Source organism: Ochotona princeps, chromosome 6 (assembly GCF_030435755.1).
Source record: "Ochotona princeps isolate mOchPri1 chromosome 6, mOchPri1.hap1, whole genome shotgun sequence".
Lineage (NCBI taxonomy): Eukaryota > Metazoa > Chordata > Mammalia > Lagomorpha > Ochotonidae > Ochotona > Ochotona princeps.
In genome coordinates this window covers 30,441,613-30,461,225 of record NC_080837.1, presented here as the reverse complement: position 1 = coordinate 30,461,225, position 19,613 = coordinate 30,441,613, and the positions used below count along the sequence as shown (strand labels likewise).

The 19,613-nt window shown below is 39.2% G+C and overlaps 1 protein-coding gene across 2 annotated transcripts in view; it reads left to right on the top strand.

The window, feature by feature from the left end:
• The window catches only part of GALK2 (galactokinase 2), a 125,409-nt gene that overhangs the window by 40,924 nt on the left and 64,872 nt on the right, over nt 1–19,613 (top strand). The gene's annotated exons all lie outside the window — the stretch shown is intronic.

Sequence of the window (19,613 nt, the reverse complement as noted above, 5' to 3'; positions counted from 1 at the left end):
TGGAGTAAGTATGCAGTTTAAAGGTGTATTTAGGTTGCCTCATTAACAAGTTAAATTCAGAGCAGGAAATTCTAGGTCTTGTGGTTGGGTCTGTGTATTTGCGGCTAAAACCTTAAATATTTGACAGGCAGTGGGTAAAAAGGATAAAGAGCAGGTAATAAAAGAACTGAGCAGAAATTCTGTTTATGCTGGCAGGTTAGTTGCTGACATAAACTTTAAAAACATTGCATTAGAAAGAGGAAATGCTTATTTAAAGGATATATAAATCTTGCAAGGGGCCAGAAAGCATTAACTTTACAAGTTCACATAAATCTCTGACTTTGCAGTTCAGAGCAGGTGTGCTCAGCTTTAATTTAAGTTTTGACATTCTGGTTCGAATGAAATGTTACTGTAGGTCCTTTTCTCCCCCTGCAAGACACTACCAAGAGTATAGATTGGGAACAGACTAGGCATCAGGCAAGTCAAGAGAAAGTCAGTGTAACATCCTTAGTCTCTTTTAAGTGTGTTGAAATTTTTAGTTTGAAGGTTTTATATGTGGGGAAAGGCAAAAAGAGAGAGGGAGAGAAAGAAAGAGAGAAAGTAAAAGCTAAAAAGAATTCTTTCCCTTAGTGTTTTGTGTAAGTGTACATAATTAGTCCTTTGTAAGCAGTGGCTCATTGTGGATGATAGCAGGGAAGGATACCTATTTACTATTTGTTTTCAGAGCAGAGAGAAAATGGCAAAATAGGCTCAACTCTCAGTCTGCTGATAGTTTGTTCATTTTTATTCATCATTCAGCCTCTTTTTATTCAATGGCTGCTTTGTTTTGAGTGATGTTCAAAGCATTGAGATACAATAGATACCATCCTATCCTTCACCATATTAGGGTCTAAAAGGGAGAATAGAAACATTAAATAGACAGTTATAATACAGTCTGGCTGTTGAGCAAGATGTGTGCTATGGAAACAGATTCAACTGATTTATAATGTATAGGAGGACATCTCACCCGAGATACCCAGATTTCAAAGAATTGTAGGTATTCGCCAAGAAATACTAATAGGGGCATTTGGTACAGTGGTTAAGGTACTGGTTGGGATATGTGCATTGCATAATGGAGTGCTTAGATTTGAGTCCTAGCTCTGTTTTGTTCCAGATTCCTGCCTGTATGCATCCTGGGAGGCAACAGTAGTGGTTTAAAAGGATGAGTTGCTTTCACCAGTATGGGGAGGCCACCCATATGAATGAGCTCCAGGCTCCTGAATTTGGCTTATCGGGACTTGGCTATTGCAGGCATTGGATGAATAAACTAGCAGATAAAAGATGTCTGTATTTCTCTCACCTTACTTATAAAAGAAAGAAATGAAAAAAGAGGCAGGGAATGAGGTAGGAAGAGAGAGAGAGAGCGCGCGAGCCAGTCAAAGACAAGACTGATTGGACTGATTGGAGGGGTAAACTTTTGGTCCAGTTCTTTAGACATTGTTTGGAATACCTGCACTGCAAACGTACTTGGGTCCCTGTCAACACACATAGAAGGTCTGGAATGTTAATGGGATGATAGTGCTGATAATGTACGAATGTATCAGATGGAAGGAACATCATGTGGAAACCATGTAGAGCAAGAGTGATCATGGCCTGCTGTAGGAACTAAGGGATTCAATAACACTAGTGTATAGGGTACCTTGGATAGCAGAAAAGGAGCTCAGATGCTAGGCCTTGTAAGCCATGTCCAGAAATTTGGATTTTATGTTGATTGCCATGGAAAATCATTATAGAGTTATGGAAAGAGGTTTACGTGATCCTGTCTGAATTTTAGAATGATCATTCTGGCTATATTATAAAGTTTAGATTTGAGTGTGGTAAGTTTTCTGTAAGGGGATGGTTGGGTTTAGGGAAGTGGCAGTAAGAATGGATTGGATGAAAGATTCAAGGCATATCTCAGAATCAGTAGGGCTTGGTCATTGATTGAATGTAAGGGTGGGGGACATAAAGCATCAAAGACTCTATCTAGATCTTTGGCTTTGTTCATCAGAATGTTGATGAACAACAGATTTGCTGGAAAATTGATCTGACAAATGAGGATGAGGGTCTCTGTATCCTTATAGTTCTTTAGTTGTTAAAAAAAAGGCTCAGAAATTCAGGAGGGAGATCTAGGCTTATGATTTTCCAGTGGAGAATCCTTAGTATTATCACTAGGTTTTGAATTCATAGGTGTAGATGAGAACAACCCTCTAGTAGTAGAGGAGATGTAGGGAAGATGGGGGAAAAGCCCCTTAAGCATGAACATTGCAGTTGGGTAAGGGGTGATGTCCGCTGATGAAATTGGATACTTCATTCGGTAGGAGGAAAGCCAGACCATGAAAATAGCAGCAAAGGCAGGGAAGAGAATGTTTCATGATGGGAGTGGCAGTGTTGTCAGATGCTGCTAAGAGGTAAAGTAGGACAGGGCCTGGAAAATCTCCACTAACTAGAGTGACAAAGAAGCTGAAAAAAAATTTTGGGAAGGAGAACTTAGAAAGGAGTGGGTTGAATGACCTATGACAGTATAGAAAATGGAAAAGTCTGGAGATGCCTGGAGAAAGAGATCATCTAGCATTTGGAGGGAGGTGAAAGTCAAGGATCTCATTTCTGTTTTTTGGCAGACTGGTAGAAGTTTTTTTTTTTTTTTCCCTCACTCTTTGGTAGGGTGAATGAAAAGAAGAGAAGAGATAGAAAAAGAAACATTTGAACCTTTTGAGTTAGTTGTGGCTATCTCCGTTTTCAAGGTCAAAAATAGCGAAATCTTTTTGTCTGAACTGACTCTAAAGCTTATAGCATAGAGCGAACAATGCACATGTTCTGGCTTTCCCTGTTAGGCTAAGTTGAACAAAAATACTGACATTTTCTAGGGAATGAATATAATTATTTGGAAAGTTCTCTCCTGTCCTTTCCTCTACTCCTTTCACTAGAATCAGAATCTTGATTGAAAGGAAGTCCCAAATTTTCTCAGCCTTTAGCACAACTGTATTTGTGATTTTTAAAAAAATCACAAACCTCAAGGACTATGAGAACTCAAGAGAGTTTAAAGATAATCTAGTTTAAAATTCTCTCTCTTTTTTAATTGGTGTATCAGTGTCTCAGTAGCAAAAAAAATATCATGGTGGGATGCAGTTGAAGAGAAGTTAATAAAGGGACTGCAGAGGTTGGACAAGGTCAGGGGAAGCACCTGTAAAGGGTCTCCTCAGGAAGTCAAAAATAGTTTTATTTTAGGAGCTATGGTAGTAGAGAAATGCAGCAATGCAGGGAGGAAGAATTGATGCTGGTGAGAGTAGCCAGCAAGTAGAGGATTGGTCCATAGAGGTCAGTCTCTTGGTGTAGAGAGAAGTGTGAGAACAGAGCAGCACTGAGATAAACAGGAAGTAGCCCGCCTATCTGATAAGTACACTATCCCCAGGCTGCTGCAGACAACAAGCATTGTAAGTGGGGCATGGCAAGAAGATGTGGAACTTGTTAATTCTTTAAAAAGCTAAATATTGTAGGTTTGAAACCAGTAAAACCAGCGTGGCTAGTCAGCCAGACAGTTTAGAAGCCCCAAATTATGAATCAGAATGGTGACAATAGAAGGGGGTATGATGTGGTAAAAAAAACTATGAAAAAGTAAGGGCTACACATTTTTGGCTTTAAGATGTCAGAATAAGACATATATACTTTAAAAAAAAAATCAAAACCCATCAGCAAACAGGGAAAATAAGAAAAGGAAATGCAAGCCCCGTCTTCAATAAACTAAGGAGACATAAATAACTCCAAACCACAAAATACAAAGATGGAAAGTGGGTGGAAAAATGGTGCATGACTTAGCAGAGTGGAAAAAGGTCAGAGCCAAGTGCCTGTGGGTGGAGACAAAGATGGAAAGCAGGCTGACTCACCCCGCAGTCCTCTGGGCAGGCTTAGCCAGAAGTCCAGTGTGATAATGGGCTCATCTCAAAGTCTGCATAAGACTTGGTTAGACTCTCACTACCCCCTGTCCCCTGGGATGTCTCCCTCCACCTTTTGTAGGAGTCTATGGAGAAACAAGCAGAGGTTATCTGGACTCAGGGACAATGAGCCCTGAGAAAGGCAGGACCAGAAATGCAATCGATAACTGGGGAATTAAAGGACATTCTGCATCTGAACAACAAAATGTCTAGCTGCTTACTGCTGGCAGCCTCACCAAGTGTTTTATTAATAAAAAACCTAGATTTTTGGGGATCGCTTCTCAGAGGAAATGGACCCATTGTAGAGAAAAGACACAGATACTGATACTTGGCAAACCTCTTCCATCAGAAATTTTCCAATTACTCTCTTGTTTCATTGGAAGTCCACCCAAAGTTTCTAATCAGCTTTCCAGGAACTCATTCTTAAATATGATAGGAAATCACAGAATAACTAGATTTTGGAAGAAAGCCTCCCAAATGAAGCAAACAAAGGCCCAAGGAGGAGACAGAGACAGAGGATGTGTTAAAGAATACAAGCTGTCATCAGAGATGAAAAAAATGCTGGGGCTGGAGTGCAGTGCAGCAAGTTAAGCCGCTGCCTGTGACATTAACATCCTACACCGACACTGATGTGTGTCCTGGCTGCTCCACTTCCAATCCAGTTCCCTGTTAATGCACCTTGGAAAAGCAGTGGAAGATTGCTTAAATGATTGGGTCCCTGCACCCATATGGGAGACCTGAATTCCAGGCTTCTTACGTCAGCCTGGTCCAGCTCCAGCTGCTGTGGTCACTTGCAGAATGAACCAGTAGATGGAAGATCCCTCTGCACTTCTCTTCTCTCTGTAACTCTACAATTCAAATAAATTAGTAAGGCTTTTTAAAAAAGAAAAATGTTAGATCCTTGAATAATGACTTTGTTATTTCCTTTAGAAAGGAAACAGACAGTAGAATAGAGCTTTGAGATGTTAAAAAAATATCCCAAATACATTTCTCAATATAGAACGTTGCAGTATTAAAAGTAGGGTTGCTAAAACAACAGTCTAGTAAGTAGGTTTAGAAAATTTTTCTGTGTGAAGTAATTCTCTGAAAAAAAAGAGAGATGGGCAATGAAAGAGAAAATAGTAAAATTTATTATTGATCAGTTCTGGGTGTCCAAAATCTAGCCAGTAAGGAGAAAAGGAGAGAAAAGTTCATTAGAAAGTTATTTGTTAAACATTAATTCTCCAGATTAAAAATGTGAAGTCTCAGATTGAAATGGCATCCTGGTATATGACATTAAATGAAAAAGGCCAAATCAAAATATATCATCTGGAATTTTGGATCTTGAGTACTAATGTCATAGAGACCAAAGGTTGATAGAGTAAGAAAGAAGAAAGGAGATCAAGAAAGAAGAAAAGAAAGAGTTAAGAAGATCAAGAATAAAAATAAATTTCTTAAAAATTATATTGGAAGATAGAAGGTAGCAGTGTAATGTGTTTATGAATGCATTTTAGCTTAGAAACTGTTTAAAAGAATTAAGTGTGAAGATTGAAGAACACATTTTCAGTATGCAAAGTCTAAATGTTGAGAGAAAGTAATTCAGAAAAATTAGAAAGTAATAAGAGAAGCTGACAAGGGAACTAAGAAATGGGAAATCCAATACCAGAGAAAGAAGTTGGGTATTTATAGAACATGGGATCAGGGAAATGCTAACATTATACCATAACATCTGACAGTTTAGAAAACCGTACAGATTACAATGAGAAGAATGAGGGGAAAATGGAATTCATAAATGTTATCAGAAAAAAGCAGAGCTGATAAATCTTTCCATGTTCAATCACATGGAAAAATGAATCCAGAGGGATTTTTGTTTTTAATTTGAGTGGTAAAGAACCAGAGACAGGACCTGGTACAATGGCTCAGTGGTTAAATCTGCACCTTGCAAGTGCTGGGATCCCATGCAGGCATTAGTTTGTGTCCTGGATGTTATACTTTCCATCCGACTCCCTGTGTGTTGCCTGGGAAAGTAGTCGAGGATGGCACAAATTGTTGGGACCCTGCACTCACATGGGCAACCCAGAAGAAGCTCCTGACTACTGGCTTTGAATGGGTTTGGTTCTGGTGATTGCAGCACTTGGGGAGTGAGCCAGCAGACAGATCATCCTCTCTGTGTTCTCTCTGTAAATCTATCTTTCCAATAAAAATGAACAAGTCTTAACAAAAAATAAGAGCCAGAGACACATTTCACTTCCTAAAAGACTTCAGTGGCTGAAGCTGGGCTGAGCTCAGAACCATGAGCTGGGAATGCAGTCTAGGTCTCCATAGGGGTGGTAGGGCCCCAACTACGTGAGCCATCCCTGCTGCCTCAGAGGGTGTGCGGCAGTGGGAAGCTGGAGTTGAGAGCCTGAGCTGGAACCAGGAACTGAACCCACATGCTCCAATGTGGCATGTATGTGCTGTAAACACTAGGCTAAACACCTGCTCCTGATTGAGAGTGATTTTACAGAGCTATTGCAGGATATGGGCAAGTTTAGTTAGATATCCAAGTAAAGACGAGAAAATGAGGTGATTATTAAAACCTGTACCAGGAAGGAAATCAATCGTTTTTCAGTATTTGGCTCATACATGAGCAATAATCAGAATAGCTGATATATTGTGTGTGGATTTAAACACTTTGTGGAATAATTTACTGAGACAGATCAGGGTAAATAGAAATGCTGTAGGATATAAAACTAAAATCGTCATTTGCCATAATAGGAAAGCGATAGATACAGTTAAGATTGGAATAAACAAGAGAGGATATTTTACTTGTGTTACTTAATAATTTCAATGAGAACAGAGTTGAAACTGTTTGCCTATAACACACTGCATTGGGATAGGATGAGAGGATAAAAGCTAGGGACTGTTGTTGTAAGCCTTTTCACTTCATTTGGACTTCTAGGTAATGTACAAATATCCCTTTGGTGAAAGTGAGAAACAGGAAAGGATGTAGAGGAGGAATGAACAGTCGTAACAGCCAAAATTAAAAGGAGCAGTGGGTGACCTGAGTGACCACAATGGAGAGAACTGAAGATGAAGAGGCAAGAAGGGATTCAGTAAATCAAGGCCAGAGATTGAGAACAGATGAGCCACTGGAATGTAACCAAGTCAGAAGGGCCCAGGGAGAGGCTTGATGAGGGTTTTAGGTGAAAGAATCCAGAAAATACAGGCATCTTCCATTTAATGGCAGTACTGTGTTCTGAAAATCAGATGTTCTACAGAAAATCATTATGCAGGAACCTATTTTTTATTATCTTACATAGGAAAAGGCATACTGCATGATTTCTCAGGAATTTCCAATTTCTCATGGTGTTAGAAAAACACAGTAAAACTGCCTCTACGTAAGGAACATAGTAGTATGAAAATGCTTAAACCAATTTTCTTCCTTCTGAAAAGATTTAGCTATCTGAAAGGTGGATGGTTACAGACAGTCTATTAGAATTAGAATTAGAATTTGTTTCTTTTGAAAAATACCTGGTAATTTCTCTTGCCTACTTTTTCTCAGCATTGTTTTGCTGTCACTGAGTTTTTGAAGTCCTATAAATCCTAAACTAGTCTTCTTGAACATCAAACAGTTAATGTGGTTGGTAACAAGCAATTGCCTTACATATTAATACCTGTATGTCATCTTTGTTGATTTCTGGTGTCAACTCTGCATGCTGTTTTGCTAGTGATGCACTATTGAGGTCTTAAGATGTAAATATGTATTTCCTTCGTAAACACCTTTCAAAATGCATTGTGTTGAGTGATGTGAACATTTTATGATATTCAAACATTAAAAAAATTGGGCTCTGTTGCTGTAGTGTAGTGGCTAATGTCTTTGCCTTGCATGTGCCGGGATCCCATATGAGCATCAGTTCCTGTCTGAGCAGTGCTGCTTTCTATCCAGCTCCCTGCTTGTGGCTTGGGAAAGCAGTCAAGGGTGGCCCAAAGCCTTGGGACCCTGCACCTGCATGGGAGACCAGGAAGAAGCTCCTGCTCATGGATTGGCTCAGCTCTGGCCGTTGTGGCCACCTGGGGAGTGAATCAGTGGACAAAAGACCTTCCTCTCTGTTTCTTCTCCTCTTTGTATATCTGACTTTCCAATAAAAATAAAGAAATCTTCAAAAAAATCAAGTAAGTTTTCACTAGAAAAATCTGAGTTGCTAAGATATTCTGTAACATATGTCTGCTTTTCGTCAGCTCAGGATTTTGGCTGCCCTGTCATATTTGTGTTCAATTTCTGTCTGTCCTTGGAATTGTCTTTGAAACCCATATAGGAAGAAGGACCATGAGTAAGGATCTTAGGTTGGAGATAGCTGGCTGACTTGAGAAACTAACCTTGACTAGGAAGGTGGACTGGTGCTGGTTTTTACTCACAAATTCATTCCTCTGATGGGGTAGGCTGGGAAGGAGTATATATTTTGAACTTCTAAGATGTGAACTGAGGACAGAGTAAAGATGATGGAACAGGGTAAGGACACATTTAAATAAACCGAGAATTATTAGCCAGTGTGAAGCAGAGAGGGCACGTTCCAGGAAATAAAAGAGGACAAAACGACAGCAGAGGGGTACCTGGAGACTGACAGACACAGAAAAGCAGCAGACACAACGGTGTGGTATTGCAGTGACTGATACCCCAGTGGCATTCAGCGAACTGCATTCTGAACTGTACTGGCAACCGGAACTACACCAGCAACAAGATGGGAAGGGACGTTTACCAGGAGCTCGGGAGGTGAACCCAGACAAAGAACTGCCCGTCCTGCAGGTCTCTTTGCTTTAAAGAGGAGCAGGGACAGAACAGCATGTCCCAGATGGGCAGTGCAGGAACAGGGTGGATTTCATAGCCCAGTTAGCCTCCTAGAGCCGTATGGGGCACCATTTGTTGGAGGCAAGGGCTATGGGGCAGAAGTGAGCATGCACTGAGCTGGGAGTTAACTCATTTCTGACTCAGTGAACTGTAACAATGTGGCATCCTACTGGTTCCACCCAGGACAGGTCCGGGAGGCCCTCAGACTTGACGGCCAGCAGATCAAGAACTCTAGTAGTGGCATATCAGGCACCATTTTGTACAATGTGGAAAAGACTGTAAGACTGCAGGGGCAATAGTGAGCTGCGTATGCACTGAGCTGATGAGAACTCACTGAGCTCATTGCATTGCACTGGTCCCACAGGAAAATAATACTGACTATGGCATTGTATGGGTCAAAATAGGTCTGTGTGGCCCTCAGACTACACAGAAAGGAGAAAGGTTGTACAGACAACGGCGCAGCCTCAGCACAGTATCACAGGAGGTGGAGACTGGTGAGCCAGGAGCTGGGGCTACAGAGACCATGGTGGAAATGTAACATAAGAACCCAGACCTGGAACTCGCTGGAGGGAGTGGCACAAGTGACTGCAAACAAAGAGCCGTGTACCAACTGCAATAAGTAAAATTGAACTGTAGACCTGTGGGTGAAACAGCTTAGAAACTTCCCCAAGGAGAAGAATCTGATAACCAGAAGTACGATGACCAAGAGCAAAAGAGACAAAGGCACAATGAATGTTACTGAAGACTCGACTCCCCTGCAAAGGAGCAAAATCCTTTGCCAACCTCAGAGTTCACTGAGGAAGACATTGAGAAAATGGGAGATACAGAATCTAAAACACTTGCTATAAAACTTCTTATCAACAACGAGAAACACATAAAGAAGGTATTCAAGGAATTTAAGGAATTTGTCACACACAGGAAATGAATCAAATGAAAGGTGATATATCAGAAATGAAGAATACAGTGGAGCAAATTAAAAGTACAGTGGAGAGTCTCCAAAATAGAATGAAAGAGGCAGAAGGAAGAATCTCAGAATTGGAAGATATTTCCTGTCACCAGGGGGAAACAAACAAAAAGCTGGAAGCAGAGCTGGATCAGGCTAAAAGAAATATTTAAGAATTTAAGATACTGTTAAAAGGCCAGATATAAGAGTTATGGGAGTTCCAGAAGGCACAGAAAGGGAAACTGGTTAAAGATGTATCCAATGAAATAAAAAGGGCAAATTTCCCTAATCTAGAGAAAGAATTGGGAAACAGCATCCAGGAGGGGCACAGAGTTCCCAACAGGCTTGACCAAGAGCCATCTTCACCACAACACATGATAATTAAGCTCTCTACAATGGAACATAAGGAAAAGATCCTTAAATGTGCACATGAAAAATCCAGCTGACATATAAAGGAATGCCAATTAAACTCACTGGAGACCTCTCACAGGAAACTCTACAGGCAGAAGAGAATGGAGTGACATATTCCAGATTCTAAAAGCAAAAAAAATTGTCGGCCCAGGATAAAATACCCAGCAAAACTTTCCTTTGTCTTTGAAAATGAAATAAAATTCTTCCACAGTAAAGAAAAGTTAAAAGAATATGCCTCTTCCAAGCCTGTCCTACAAAGGATACTTAAAGATGTTCTCTTGACAGAGAAGAGGAATAGCACCCACCAAAACCAAAGGCAAATGTGAAAAACATTCCAGTAAAATAACCACAGAAGATTAAATCAATGAACAGCCCATTGCTAAGATGACAGAACCAAATTACCACCTATTTGTATTAACCCTGAATGTAAGTAGCTTAAACTAATCAATCAAACATCATAGATTGGTAGACTGGATTAAAAAACAAAAACCCATCTCTTTGTTGCCTACAGGAGACATATCTTACCAACAAAGATCAGCGGGAACTGTATCTCATGGATTTTGATTGTTTTTTTTTTTTTTTTTTAGTTTCATCTCTTCAAAACACATTTTGAATTCTTCAGTAACTCATTGATTGTACAGTAGCATCATTCTGTAGCATGTTACTTAATGGTATTGTTAATTTCTTTGTTTTCTTCCTGTTGTTGATTATGTTTTGTGGCTTTTCATTTAATGGGATGCATGGTAACTGTGTAATAGAAACTATAATGTGTAGATGTGAGGATGCAATGCAGTATCCATCTCTACCTCCAGACAAAGATGAACTCCCATTGAAACTGTTTACTATATCTTGACAATAGGATGCTGGACTGTCTGTCATTGTCCATGCCTGTAATAAGGGACATATGACTGTGTATGAAGAACTATACTATAGTAATTATATAGGGGAATTCAGTGAGGGGAGAGGGAACTGAGGAGGGGATAGGGAAATCCCATGATCTATGGAACTGTATCATAAAATGATAATAACAAAAAGAAGTAATTTTTTTTTAAAAAAAGTTATGGACTGAGCAAGAGCTGTTCTGAGGACTCCCTTTGGAGGATCTGGAGGACAGAGTAATGGAGATGCGTTTGGATTTTTCTACTTTGGTATTTTGTCCAAAACACCATTCATTTAATTCATGTTATTTATGCTTGGGCATAAAGCCTTTCTTTGAGGTTTACAGTTCACTGAGGAAGATGTAGAGTCTGCTAGTGGCCTTGTGCCTTCTTTGGGAAGACTGGAGCGACAGGAATAACTGGATTTTCTTGGGAGTGCTTTCCTTAGAGTACAGTTTCTAGCCCCATCTTGGAATTAGTGACTCAGTGACATTTTTTGAACACTTAGTATGTGCCAGGTCTTTTTCTCATCACCAGAGATGCAACTGTGAACAGAATCAGTTAAACCCCTGCTTTTATGGAATTTCCATGCTGCTGTTTCTCCTGGTGGTTGGAGACAGATAATGAAGAGCTGTAGAATTACTAGCTCTGTGGCTGTGAACAAGAACAGGTTGTGGTAAGGGAATGCTACTGTGTTAGCCGAGGAGTTAAATCCTGTTCCAGGAGGGGACATTTGAATGGAGTCCTGAAGAGCATAAGCTGAGAAGGGAGGCAGAAGGAACGGCAAGTGCAGAAGCTCTCAGGTGAGAGCAAGTTTTGTGTAGATGCATGTAGTGAAGGAAGCATTGAAGTTCTGGCTGCTCTGGGTGAGAGCTGTATAGAGTGGTGTGAGGTGAGCATGGAGAGGTGACCAGGGGCTGTAGAAACTTCTTTGGCTTTTATTCAAGCGTGATGGAGAGTCTTTGGTGGATGGTGAGTTTAGGATGGCAAGATGTGGTTTACAGGAATTGAGTTCTTTCACTTGGGAGTACCACACCGTGCTCTGCACAGGCAAGGACGTACGCAGTAAAAAGAAATTAAAATGTCAGTGTCCTTCTGGTACATGGTAGAGTCTTAATAGAGGATTTATTCACTGAACATCTACTGTTACAAGGTGTGATGTATTTCATATGTAAATGGAGAATCATATTAAATAATGACTTCTTGGTGAAATGAAACAGAGATGTTTTCATGTAAGTGCTGAATTTTAAGAAAAGTTTAAAGGAAAGAAGGCTGTGTTTTGACACAAATTATTGGGAGGGGCCAAGGGCATTTCAGGCAGAGTGAACCCACACATGTAACAGCTCTCTGAGCCAGACTTACAAAGAAGTGTCAGCTAAAGCCTAGAATTTTCTACTCAGCTTGAAGAAATTCCTTGTAAAAACTTAATTGACTACAAGGATGCTTTCTAGTTGCCGAGGTCCCTGAATGAATTTAACTAACTCAATTGCAGGGGGCAAATTACTCGTGCAAAGAGAAGCATTGGTGCTCTTTAGAAGGGAGTGTTGTTGAAATCCGAGGTCCTTACTATGCTGGTGATCTCTGAGGTCCAGAAGCAGAGTAAGGGGAACGTTCCAAGTTTTCACTTCCCTGAGTTGGTAAGGGCTATCTCCTTGAGAAAGTTTGGGGCTGTACTTATTTTTACATAGAACTACAGTTAAGAGAAATATTTCTTGGCCTTTGAATGAGAGCTTGTTCTTACAAAGTGAAGATTTGTCTACATTATGTTTCAAAGACTCTTACAATTATAGAAAGGCTTAAACTATGACTTGAATGTTTAATAGCGGTTTGTAAGATAAATCAGAAACCAATTTGCATTGTCACTAATTACCATGTTTAGAAATCCATACAAGGACATTGTTTCAGTTTGCTAAGAATAACAGAAATCTCATCCATATAATCATTAAGGGAAATAGTAGTTTAGAAGATCCTAGCCAAATGTTGACTGTTAATGAACTGCAGCAGCATGGCCTCTAACATGATGGTAAATCCAAAATGCAGTCTTGGAAAGAATCTCCTGATTAAGTGTTGAACATGGACACAAGCCATGTGCTCACTGGTACAAAAACCAGGAAGCTTTAGTGTTAGCTCTGGGTGGCCCCTGTTCAAATACTCATGGATTTGCCATTTTAAGTTACTAAAAAATGTAAATATAAAACCATGCCCATAATTTTATCAATTAAATAAAACCTCAATGTTTCTTTCAGTTATGTGGGCTGGTGTTTGTATCTCTGGTTTTTGAAGAGTAGAAATTGGAGACTGAATCATTTATTTAATGATTGTGAGTAACTTAGATTGTGACTAAGCTGTTTGCAGATTAGCTGACTTGCTTTGCAAAGATTGTTTAGATCACTTCTGTTTTTTTTTTTTTCTATTTCCATCCCTAGGCTAAACACATGTTTACCTTTAGCATAAACTAAGGCAAATAGGTCTAATTAGGGAACAGCAGGAGGAGTATGGGCCATTGTTTACCTATGGTTTCAAATATAATCACTATTGCTGCGGATTTGTATGTATCTTTCTTTGTGTTTTGAACTTTTGCTGTGATCCTTAGATCCTTATCATTATTAGATCACTGTGTTTAGAGGCCTCTGAACGTTGACTTGTATCCAACAATCAGTTGCAGAGCACCTAGTATTTAAGGAATTAGTCAAAACAATGCAGGTAATATCAAGTACACCATCTATGTACACAATTTTTTAGCTACAACATTTTTTGTGGGTATTAAACAGCGCCAAATATGAAAATGTAAGGATAAATATCCTCTCTACTAAATTCAAGGTGTTTAGTATGTGTTTCTGTGAATTCCTGTTTCCCAGGGCAGGATAGGAAGCATACTGGGCAGGAGTTTACTGTGTGCTGATTCCAGAGGAAGGACAATTAAAGCCTGACTCAGTTTTCTCCCCCTTTGTGGCCCATTCACTTTGTGACTTGTGAGAACCTCCCTGTGTCTCAGTCTCTATTTCTAAAATAAGAATAGTTTTTTTTTTTTTTTAACTTCACAGGGGTTAAATCAATGACATTGGTTTAGTACTTTCAGTTCTCTGACCTTTCTCTTAGGAGATTTTGAAGAAGTTCAGGGAAAGAGTTTAACAGGAACATTGGTGGAGTCACCACTATGGCATAGCAAGGAAGGTGCCACCTGCAACAGCAGTAACCATATAGGCACCACTTCCCTGACAGCTCCACTTCTGTTAGAGCTCCATGGCTTAAGTACTTGGGCCCCTGTATCCACATGGGAGATCTGGAAGAAGCTCCATGCCCCTATTTCCAGGGCTTTAAATAGCATCTGTTCTCATACTTAAAGAGATGTCTTTAAAATGATGTGCTATACATTCACACAAAATACAAACCAAATTGATTTATGAGTAAACATGCATATACATATATGAACCGTATAATGGAGACTAGCATATTAGGAAGTGAAGATATGTTGCATTATGTATCTTTACTGCTGAATAAAAGGAAGACTCCCAATGAAACTGTTAAATATACCTTGACAATATACTGAAATTTTTACCATTGCCTATACTTATAATGCCATGATACAGTTAAATAGCAGAATGTTGGGCTTGTGACTGTTTGCTGAAGGACTATATTATTTTAGTAATATGGGGAAAATAGTGTGGGGGTGGAATTTGGAGGGAGAAAAGGGGGTGGAGAAAGGAATCCCTATATGTGCAAAACCGTATCATGGGAAATAATAATAGCAATTATAAACACACATAAAAAGAATATGCTATAAACGTGTATTCCATATCTTTTCATGAATATTTGAATTTATGATTAGGTTGTGTATCCACTCTGCCCAGTTTCTCCTGAAGTATTTATTAATCATCTTATTCCTTTAAGGAATTCTTTACATGTTAACCATTAGTCTGTTATATATTGGGAACATCCACATGTTATCCAGCCATTTTTCATGATTTTTTTTTAAGATTTATTTATTTTTATTACAAAGTTGGATATACAGAGAGGAGGAGAGACAGAGAGGAAGATCTTCGGTCCGATGATTCATTCACTCCCCAAGTGAGCTGCAACGGCCGGTGCTGCGCTGATCCGAAGCCGGGAACCTGGAACCTCCTCCGGGTCTCCCACGCGGGTGCAGGGTCCCAAAGCATTGGGCCACCATCCTCTTCTGCTTTCCCAGGCCACAAGCAGGGAGCTGGATGGGAAGTGGAGCTGCCAGGATTAGAACCGGCACCCATATGGGATCCCGGGGCGTTCAAGGCGAGGACTTTAGACGCTAGGCCACACTGCCGGGCCCATTTTCCATGATTTTTAAACTAATAGTTCTCTTTTGAAAAATTTATTTGAAAGGCACAATTACATAAAGAGGGGGAGAGAGAAATAGCATATGAATCTTCCATCTGCTGATTTATTCCCCAAATGGTAGCAATGGCTGGGCTGGGGTGAATGGAAACCAGGAGCTAGTAACTTCTTCCAGATCTCCCAAGCAGTTCCAGGGGCCCAAACACTTGAGCCATCATCTTCTGATTTCCCAGGCCATTAGCAGGGAGCTGGATCAGATGCTGGCAGTGAATTTACATGCTATGCCAAAAACACTTGTTCCTAAACTAATAATTCTGAAGCAGATACGTAGGATGGAATCATTGCATACACACTCAACTGTATCTTTCTTGAATTGAAAATATACTTTTTAATTTCATTTTGAAATAAAGGAGTTTTATACTGTAGAGCCTATTGGACTCATGAATTTTCTTCTGGATTTCTCAGAAGAAAATTTTCTCCCTTAGATGGACCTCAGGACTCTCTGCTCTACCAGTTGTATGACTTTGATTTTCTTTAAAAACTTGCTCAGAAGAGCCAACATTGTAACTGATCTTGCTTGTATTGCACGCAAGAGTATATTTTCTAATAATATAGGGAGATATGATGAATGAATAATGCAACCGAGCATCTGCCTAACAGTTAGAATGTTTTAAAGGACATTACCACATGCTAGGCTCCTTAACTCTGTAAAGTAAGGTATGAACTTTTTAGACCAGAGTCCTGCCTTGAAGACTGCCTGGAGCCCAACTACAGGATTGTGTGCTTGAAGCTCTGGGGTCTGTGCCAATGCAAGGAGGTATGGCATTGTTCACTTTCACAATATGTCACTGTTGCCTCCACCTGTCCTTAAGCCCTATAGCATCAAACATTGTTAGCAACAAAATGACACAAAACTGGAAGGAACAGTCATTGAGAAAATGGGGTGCTGGTAATTGACAATGGGATGACTTGCTTGCAAAAGACACAGGAGTCTATTAATAATATAAGTAGTGCAACTAGCTTGGAAAATAATAAATAACCTTACAAAAATCCCCTTTGAATAAAAAAAATGATTGTTTCACTTGGTATGGGCATCTGTAGAATCCTTAGCATAAAAGAGGCAATTGATTGGGTTGGATTATATTAACGAATTATCACTACTACCATCATCTATCAAACAGCCATTTTCCCTATTATTAGTACTATATTTGGATGAATTACAGAAATGCATAAAATGAGTACTTTGTTCCACAGAAAGAAGCATTTTCTCCTAGGAGGGAGCATTTATTTTTTACTGTGAGAATATGGAACTGAAAAACAGAGCTGGTACGAATTCTGGCTCTGTCACTCTATAATTGAGGGAAAGTCTCTGGACTGTAGTTTCGTCATTACTAATATGAGCAGATGTAAACTATTAATTCTGAGGTACCCTGGATCGCTGTGTCTAAAGGTTGAAGCAAATCTCAACTATAAATTTTTGTGAATAGTTGCATAACAATAAATAAATTCATGCTTAACTCTAATGGGTTTTTCAAGATTCTAGGTCTTAATGACAAGACAATTGTTATCGGAAGTGAAGAAAAACACTGCAAAGTTGCATTCAAATTTTAACGAAATTGGAACACTGTGAACTTGGGTACCTGTTTTGATATAACAATGAAACATTATTCTACTGGTTTTGGTAGCTGAACATCAAGTCCTGGGAAAGTACCTGTTGCTTTTCTGCTGTTTATCTTGTTCACAAATATTTTGCTCAGTGAACTTTACAACCAGAAATTTACTGGAAAACTTTCGACCTCAGCGTCCACTAGATGGAGATACTGGGGCAACCAAGGCCTTGAATTCACCACACAAATTTTTTGCTTTTGGGTAGTGTTCCTTTAGTTCTAATTAAAATAAATGAATAAGTAAAACAAGAAAAAGAAAGGAACAACAACAGAAAAAGTGAGGGTGTGAGGATTGAGAGTGAAACCCAGCCTCCCATGACTTCAAGGACAGGTTCAAAGTCTGTATAAATCATCCTGAAGCATTTCAAGGCTGTCACTGAAACCAAGTGTGTTCATGAATACAATGTGCAGTAATTAAATCAAGTGAGTTAACATATGCATCACCTCAAATACTTAGGAAAAAATTCAGTGGGTTAGAAATATTTTGGTTTTCAAACTTATAGTTTGAAGTTAATAAAATTTAAATTTAATAAGTACTTTTCCACATGAATGTAATGCTGAAACTAACACTGCCTCCTGCTACTATCAGCGCTAATGGCATTTGTCACAAGCATGCATTCATTAAAATGTTTTGCAGCAATTAAAAAAAAGTACCAGATGCATTGACCTAATTTGCAAATGCCACACTCCTTGAAATGATTGTATTTAATTTGCTATCTTTGAAAAACTGAAGAATGTCTTATTTATCAAGTTTTCTTATTTCTCAAATTGAATTTATAGGGCTAGTCTTTACAAACATAATTTTAATTTTCTCTTTTGAGTATTTTTTTCTGTTTAGAATTTGGTAGTTCACTCTTAGAAGAATATTGAGCAATTTGTAAATATTGATCCTTTTTCAGAAATAGGAAACATTTTAGGAAGTATGAAACTTTTTTGCAATTCAATTATTCTGAGGCCTTTGATGATTATGAAAGCAAGAGCCCAGGGTCTAGGTGGTAATGCTAAAGAATAAAGTTGAAAAATAATGTATTTATGGATGATTTTAGGGAGTTACCTGCATTATTCATTGCTGCCGTTTGAGTAAAATAGGCATGTCAGATGATTTGATAATGCTTTATTTAGATATTCCCAAAATAAGAGACATAGAAATATTTTTAAGAGAATATTTCTTTGAAAATAAGAGTTACAGAGAGAGAGAGAAAATGAGAGAGAGAGACAGACAGACTTACACGAAATCTTCAGTCTGCTGGTTCACTCTCCAGATAGCTGCAGTGGCTAAATGTCAGACTAAAGCCAGGAGCCAGGAGCTTTGCCCAGGGACCCAGGAATTGATCCATCTTCTGCTACTTTCCCAGGTCATTAGCAGGGAGCTGGATCAGAAGTGGAGCATCAGTGACCAGTGGAATACTGGTATGGCAGGTGGAGGCTTTGCTTGCTATGCCACAGTGTTTGTCTTTTTACCTTAAATGTCCTTGGTTACTGTATGTACCAGATGCTTTGGAAGAATTACTGGGGATTACTTAGTAGCAGGATTGGTAAGGGATCAGGAGACAAGAAAGCAGTTTGGTTTGATTTCAAAGACAAGAATAGAATTAAAGGGGATGATTTTATCTGCAATCTTAGTCTGAAAAGTTGGGATAATGATATTTACTTAATAACCTTGTGAGGATAGGGTAATATGTATAAAGTACAGGGCCTAAGTTGTAAGAGTAATCACTGTTCTCATCATCACAGCTTTATAAAGTTATAGTAATGATAATAGTAATAGTAATATATAGTTCTTATTGTATTTATTAAAAGTAGATTTTCACTATAAATGAGGCATTACAGGTCACTGGAAAATGAATGGGCTTATTTCCCTGGAAGCCTTTTTGACTTTCCCTGTGAAACCCACATAGGTTATGATAGACAAAGAACTTTATTTTTTACTTCTTTATTCAGTGCTAATTATTGAAATAGGTACTATTTCCAGAATTGGGGCTAGAGTAAGAAAGAACACAAGGAGCTTATTTTCTAGATGGGAGAGACACATACAGTAAGATCTGAGTGGGACAGATTTTCACATAGGGTTCATTATGTAAGGAGGAGAATAAAACTTAACAACAATGAAGAATTGTTTGGAAAAGGGCTGCTTTAAATCATAAGATTAGTGCAAAGAATCAAGAGAAATCAAAATAATTCTCTGGCATAGCAAGTGAATCCTCCACCTGTGGCACCTGCATTCCATATGCGTTCCTTTGTCCTGGCTGCTACACTTCCAGTCCAACTCCCTGCCTGTGGCCTAGGAAAGTGGCAGAGGATGGCTGAAAGCCTTGGGTTCCTGTATCCACGTGGGAGGCCAGGAGGAAGCAGCCCAGCTATGGCCATTGTGGCCAAAAAATGGAATATCTCTCTTTTGTTCTCTGTGTAACTCTGCCTTTCAAATAGAAATAAGTAAATCTTTTTCTTTTAAAAGACTGACATTTGAAGAGAAAATATTTCCAGTTGCAACGATCACTAGTTATTGGTGAAACTGAATATCTTTGGGTGCTTAATAATAAACAACTATACAGTTACATTTGAGCTGCAGTGTATTATTAAACATTGAACTGCTACCTACATTGAGCCTTCCGTCTCTGGTAATGCTCACCCTGCTGGTTGCAAAGTTTTGCTCTTGAGGGGCTTGGT